At 37.7% G+C, this 6,370-nt stretch overlaps 1 long non-coding RNA gene across 1 annotated transcript; it reads left to right on the top strand.

Moving 5' to 3' along the window:
• Positions 1–3,932: 3,932 nt before the first annotated feature.
• LOC127313939 (uncharacterized) lies at positions 3,933–5,679 on the top strand. The gene is made up of 4 exons (XR_007859254.2): positions 3,933–4,040; positions 4,128–4,282; positions 5,167–5,240; positions 5,407–5,679. It is a non-coding gene; the product is annotated as an uncharacterized lncRNA (long non-coding RNA).
• Positions 5,680–6,370: the final 691 nt, after the last annotated feature.

Below are 6,370 nucleotides of genomic sequence, written 5' to 3'. Positions count from 1 at the left end.
GACCATTCCATGCTAAGTACCTTACTAAGTACCATTATTGCAGTTTTGGTAGTAAGGGAAAACAAAGACCTATTTTACCAATTAGGAGTATGTTATAAAATTAGTCTTCAGTTAAGGCTAGCAGCACCAGAAGAAGTCCCATCGTTGATTCTTCAATAAGAAGGAAACGAGCTTATAAAGTTGAAAGAAATCAAATAATTAAAGTTAGAAGCCATGGCTCAGAGACAGGTATTATTAGATTTCAGAGAAAAATCATAGAACTGGAGTAAGAAACTAATGTTCAGAGACAAACCATAATGGATTCCAGGAAGAATCTGGACAAGGGATATATTCAATTATACCAAGTAAGATCAATACGGAGTTCGAGAAAAGTCGTAGTCTGCACAAGTCAGATCCACACTCCGAAACGTGAGAGAGATCAAACTTCGAGGACGAAGTTTAGTTTAAGGGGTAGAGACTGTAATATCCCATGTATTGGGGTTACAAAAATAGAGGAAACATATGTGTGCATTGCATTCATGCATAGAAAATCTGGGGAATTTTCGCGCTTTAAAGTAAAACAGTCACAGTAACTGAAGTTTCACTTGACCTTGGTGGAATTGAAGTAGCTCATCAAGTCAAGCGCTATAAACCTCAATGTGACCTTTGATAAAACTTTGTTTTGCGTAGAAATGATTTGATCTAAGGGATTAGATCAAATGGATTTAAAACTAACACAACAACACTTTAATCAATGAACCATTGCTTGATCTTATAAAAGATTATAATATGGTAATCCTTGTCATAACATATGAACACCAATTCAATTGTAAATCAAGTAACAATAAAATGGAGAAACCATTCTTGATTTATCTTTTCCATGTCTTAAACTAATCCTTGATCCTACCATGAACCTCATGGTATTCATTTTACTTCATTCTGGGAAACATGACATGGAGATCAACTCTAGAAATATATATATTCTTCTCTATTCCAAATTATTAAGCATCAAAGCTAGAGAGGTGAGAGTTCCAATATAAATATTAGAGAAGCATTAACAAACCTTGAGTTAAACCTTGGATATACATCCAAGTATTCAAATCATTATCTTTAAGAGGAACCCTAGGATCTTATTCAAGATATTTCCTAGATAGAGAATCCATTTATGTTAACCATAGATATTGGTGACCACATCATTCTCTATGGAGCCTAACCTTAGGTTAGTATTAAAGTCCTTTCCCAAATGAGAGAGAGACCACTCATACCAATCTTAGCTTTACCTATTTAAGAATAAGTGACAATCATGGAACTAAAGTATTAGATTTGTAAACCATTTCATCTTGGAGGGGTGAGATAACCAAATATCCAATTGGATAAGATAATATCCATGAGTTGATGAAATAGGGAGGAGACTAATCCAACTAAGTTAACCAAGTGGAATCTTAGCCTAGATACTTAAGTAAATATTAGGAGTACACCATAAACCCTAGAATAAACCATTCCAATATAAGAGAACCCAAGCCATGGAGTTACACTCAAGATAGTGGAGACAACACCTGGATTTGAGGGAGAGAACTATTCTTATAACCAGATGATTATATCATCATTAAGTAGAACCCTAATATATTATCTCAGGCATTCTCCTGGGATATAAACTTTAGAGGCAATCATAGTAGTCCCACTCAAGAACGTAAATTAGAAATACTATACCCTAGTTGATCAAGACAATGTTTGACCATGGAAGTGAGAACACCATTTAATGAGAGATCATTAGGAAGCCAAACCTTGATCATTATGAATTGAGTGATGATCATAAACCCTAAGAACTTGAGGTAGAGATATTAAGAACAAGTGGATTGTAACACCCCAACTTTTTCAACCTTGATTAGTTGTCCTTATTTCAAAAATCAGGGGGAACAAAAACTTTTTCTATAGACTAATTAAGGTGAATTGCCTTGATCTGTTTGCTATGATGAATTGCCTTGATCTGTTGGTAGATGAATTGTCTTGATTTGCTTGTTGAATTTTGTCTTGAGCTACCTCATAGAACGACACCCCTAGTGGTTAAACAAGCAACTCACCAAATAAAACACATGTGTGGCTTAGGAAGAATTGTTTTCCTTCTTACTACATCAAACCTCTCTCCTGATGACAACATGGGTGTGCCATCTTGATTTTTCTCTTTGTGGTACAAGATAGCTCAATCATCCTTAATTCACAACTTGGTGATCTCAATGCATGGATCTCATCTGTGCATCTCCCTCTACAATTTCCACATCCTGCATGTCTCATTCTACCCTTGCATCACATATATTCAACTTGATCTTATACACTATCCAATGATTCAACTCTAGATCACTTCCTTCACTTTTACCTCTAGTTTTTATTCAAGTTTAATCTTCACAAAACCAAGAGTGGGAATGATGGATACATTTTGTAGCCACCATCTACCCTTGAGAACACTCCTCCCTAAATTAGTTTCCCTCCTCAAAACTCCTACAGTTTTCCTTCTCTAGTTTTGATCACAAAACTACTTCTAGTTTTATTAAAACTTTCGAAGATTTCTCTTCAAAGAAAACAAGGAACTGAAATGGGTTTTGTTTTTCATCCCATTTCTACCAAGTATTGATTTATAAAACATTATTTCTATTTTGCTTTGTTTTAACAAAAAGCTTGTTTATGGTACCTATACCATTTCTTGTTTTCCCCTTGCTTATTTTTACCTTTGAGAAAAACTCTACATTACTTGAGAAAGTAAGTAGAATATTTTGAACCCCTATGTTCCAACTAGTTTTATCTCAACACTTTCAAACTTCATTCCACTTGAGTTCATTCCCAATTGTCCCTAGACAATTGAGGTGGTTTAAATACTTTTCAAACAAGATCTATTTCAAATGACAACTCTTGCACATCTTATGCACATCTCTGATCTACCACATTGTATCCCCTCCATCCTCCAATTCTGTATCAAATGGATGATCATTTGATACTTTCAACTCACTCCCTATTGACCTCTCATTTGTAGAGCAATTTATATTCTTTTCCATCATTACCTTGACCTCATGAATTCATGATTTAAGTCCCCATATTCTTCATTGTGAGTATATGGTTACTTCACTCATCATCTCTCTTAATCTTGCTCTACCATTGTCTCAACCACCATCACCACCATCATCTCTTGGCCAATTTGATAATTTGATCAAGTACTTTATTCTCCAACATTTGCCACCAATGTTTATTATCACCTCTCTCCCAAATTTTAATACATCATCAAACCATTTTTTTAGCTAAACCTCCCAACACTCAACATTGGTCGACACTCATGAAGTGGCATTGCACCTTGCTTGTCCACTTGTATTGTCAACAAGTAGCCGGCCATGCCAAGCTCTTGGCATGCATGAGCTGAAATTTCTTCATCTCCACTTTCTTCTCTTGCAAGCCTTGCCTCCCAACTACCCCAACAATTAAATGGGCAGCCACCCATCCTAGCCAATCAAAAAGGAGGCAGCCACCACTCTCTCCCTCTATAAAGCTCACTTGGCCGGCCACTCCACCTCCCTTTGCTCTCATTTTTCACTCCCCACTCCTTCCTCCACTCACTCCCATCCCTCTCCTACCTCTTCTCCACGAGCTGCTGCTCCCCCTTGCTCACATGGCCGGCCATGGCCATGAAGATCCACCAAGATGAAGCTCCCCTCCTCCCTCAAGCTTCCCCTCACCATGAGAGCATCCCTCTCCTTCTTCTCCCCAACCCTAGATGGATTTCTCTCCTCTTCCTCTTCCTCCATTGCTAAGATTGGATCTTGATGCAGGTGCATGTTGGTCCAGGCATGGAGAAGCTTGAGCTATCCTCAGATCTGAAGTTCTTGAGCAAAGTTCGTCCAAATCCTTGCAGTAATTTCTGCTATCTTGTTGTTTCAGATTCTAGTACGAATTTGTAAAATCCACCAAATCTCGTGCGCAGAACCAAATCGAGTGATTCAAAGTTCCGCAGATAGATACGGAAAAGATCTACAACTTGGCGTTGGTCTCATCCTCAAATTCGTTACGGATTGTCCGTGGTAAATAAAGTTCTGTAAACATGCAGGTTCACTGTTTGTTAGATTTGTTCCGTTTTACGAAACCCTTTTGAGCAAACTCAACTGTAGGTGAAAGCCCTCTTCAATACCTTCATTTTGGCGGTGGTTTCACCTCGATTGACCTCCTGAAACTGAAATGGTTCACAGGTCAAGATCTGGTCAGATCTGAATTTGTCGAATTAAACCAGGAGCTTGGGAATGAATTTTTGAATGAAACCAATTGGGTAATAACCAGCTTTTCAATACCTTTCAGATGCAGCTGACCTCATATTTTTATGAGTTATGTAAGATTTTGGGTGAATTAAACTTGTTGTGTGTGTTCTGCAGACATGGCTGTTAGCTTTCAAATCACCAAAAATTCATTTTTGAACCTAATTGAGTGATTCCAATTCTGTAGGATTACTGAATGTTTTCTTAATCTTCTCAAACAAGTTTCACACCTTTACCTGTTCTGTAACTCCAGAGAGAAAGCAAATGGTACAAACATGTAGTAACCTTGTCAATCCATTTGTGAGAGTTTCAGAAACAATTTGAACCCAAATCCAATTGTGTATGCATCTCTGTTTAATTATCTTTCGAATGCCAGTGGTCTCATATTTTTAGGATTTTTCTACGATTTATGGCTTACAGATCTTGTTTTCTGTACAGTCAGATTCAAAGAAATTCCTAAAATTGTAGGTTTAATATTTTTGGGTGATTCCAATTGTGTTAGTCTTGTATTAGTACTGGCCATCTAGGAAAAATATTATTAGTCTCTGTTCATACATTTCTGTTGCTGTTAGTAATGTATATGTGTGACATGCATTGTTGAAGCAAAACTTTTCGGTTTATTTAAAACCCTTGACCAATTCTTTTTAGTAGAGATGGGCAACCTTTGTTTTATGCTTGCAAAACAAAACCTCTGCAACTTAACATTAGCCCTATTGTTTGGTTTAAGTTTTCAAATGGTGTGGCATATCATTTACTTCCTATTCTTGTGTAGTGTTTTGTAAGCCTTATAAAATGGAGATGATGACTTCCCGCTTTTCCAAAAATGTTTCGAATTATATATTAAATGTTTGGGATGCCAAACTGATGCACTTGTCCTCTTTATGATGTTATCTACCAGGGGATACTTAGTTGTGCCATGGTGATACCGAGAGAGGCAATTGCTAAGTCGTGGCACTCTCATACCTCTACTAGGTAAATAAATGGGGTTTTCTAAATTAAAACTCTTGAAGTTGTTTTGTGATATCTATAAGTCCTTAGTATGTTATCCCTTGGCTGCATGGTTAGTTGTTGATTGTTGAATGTTGTCTTGTTGGTGCAATGTGATTGATTGTGTTCCTTTTATATTTTCCGGCGATAGATGCGAACAATTCCGGAGAAGAAGAAGAAGTGGAATCGGACGAGGATTTTATTTATGTTGTTGGGATTGTTATATTGATGGAGTTGAAGAAGTCCAGGGACAAATAAGCCAAGGCAAGCCATCTATTGATCTCTGATTGTGATGTCTCCTTTTGATGTCACTTCGGTTGCTACTCTTAGCCTCTTGATCATTTGTGTGTTTATCTCCTTATTGTTGTCATGCATGCTTGATCTCAAGCATGGTAATCGTAGTGGTTCTACCTTATGGTCGTCATAGTAAGTGTTGTGATGCATGCTGATTATGGCCATGCTATCCTATTTGGTCAACATGCATGCTTATCCTAAGCCATGCTAACTCTCTCTTGACAACTCACGCTATACTCCTTTGTTGGTATAGTGGTAGTCACTTCATGAACTAGGTATACTCTCAAATTGAGAGGGGTATGCCTAACCACCTTATGTATGTCAAATATTGTTGATCACCATCACTTCCATTAGTGTTGGTTGGGTTAGCACCACAAATCTGAAAGTATTTCCCCTCTTATGTTGTCAACATACATGCTTACCTTAAGCAAGTATGACTTTTTTTTGATTCCACCATACCCACTACTTATTGGCATGATGACTATCATCACGGCCATATGGTGTCTTAGTTCCATCATGAAACTTTAGGTTGGGAACCCCTCAAGGTTTACCTTGTTGTAAAAGTTTTGAGAAAAACCTTGGGTGAGTCGACCTTACCCGAGTGTATGGTTTATGAAAGGAAAGGATCTTGACAAAGATGGTTGGAAAGAGGAAAGTGTGTGTGACTTGGGTTTTTGAGAAAAACGACATATGGTTCTTTGTATTCGCCCGAAACAATTACACAGCGCAACCACACTACTCCAACGTGGGCACGGGGCTTAGCTTGACGTTTGTTCTTCTTAGCGTGAGGCACTGCACAACTATACAAGGGTACAGTTACC

Source organism: Lolium perenne, chromosome 7 (genome assembly GCF_019359855.2).
Source record: "Lolium perenne isolate Kyuss_39 chromosome 7, Kyuss_2.0, whole genome shotgun sequence".
NCBI lineage: Eukaryota > Viridiplantae > Streptophyta > Magnoliopsida > Poales > Poaceae > Lolium > Lolium perenne.
This window is presented reverse-complemented; position numbering and strand designations above follow the sequence as displayed.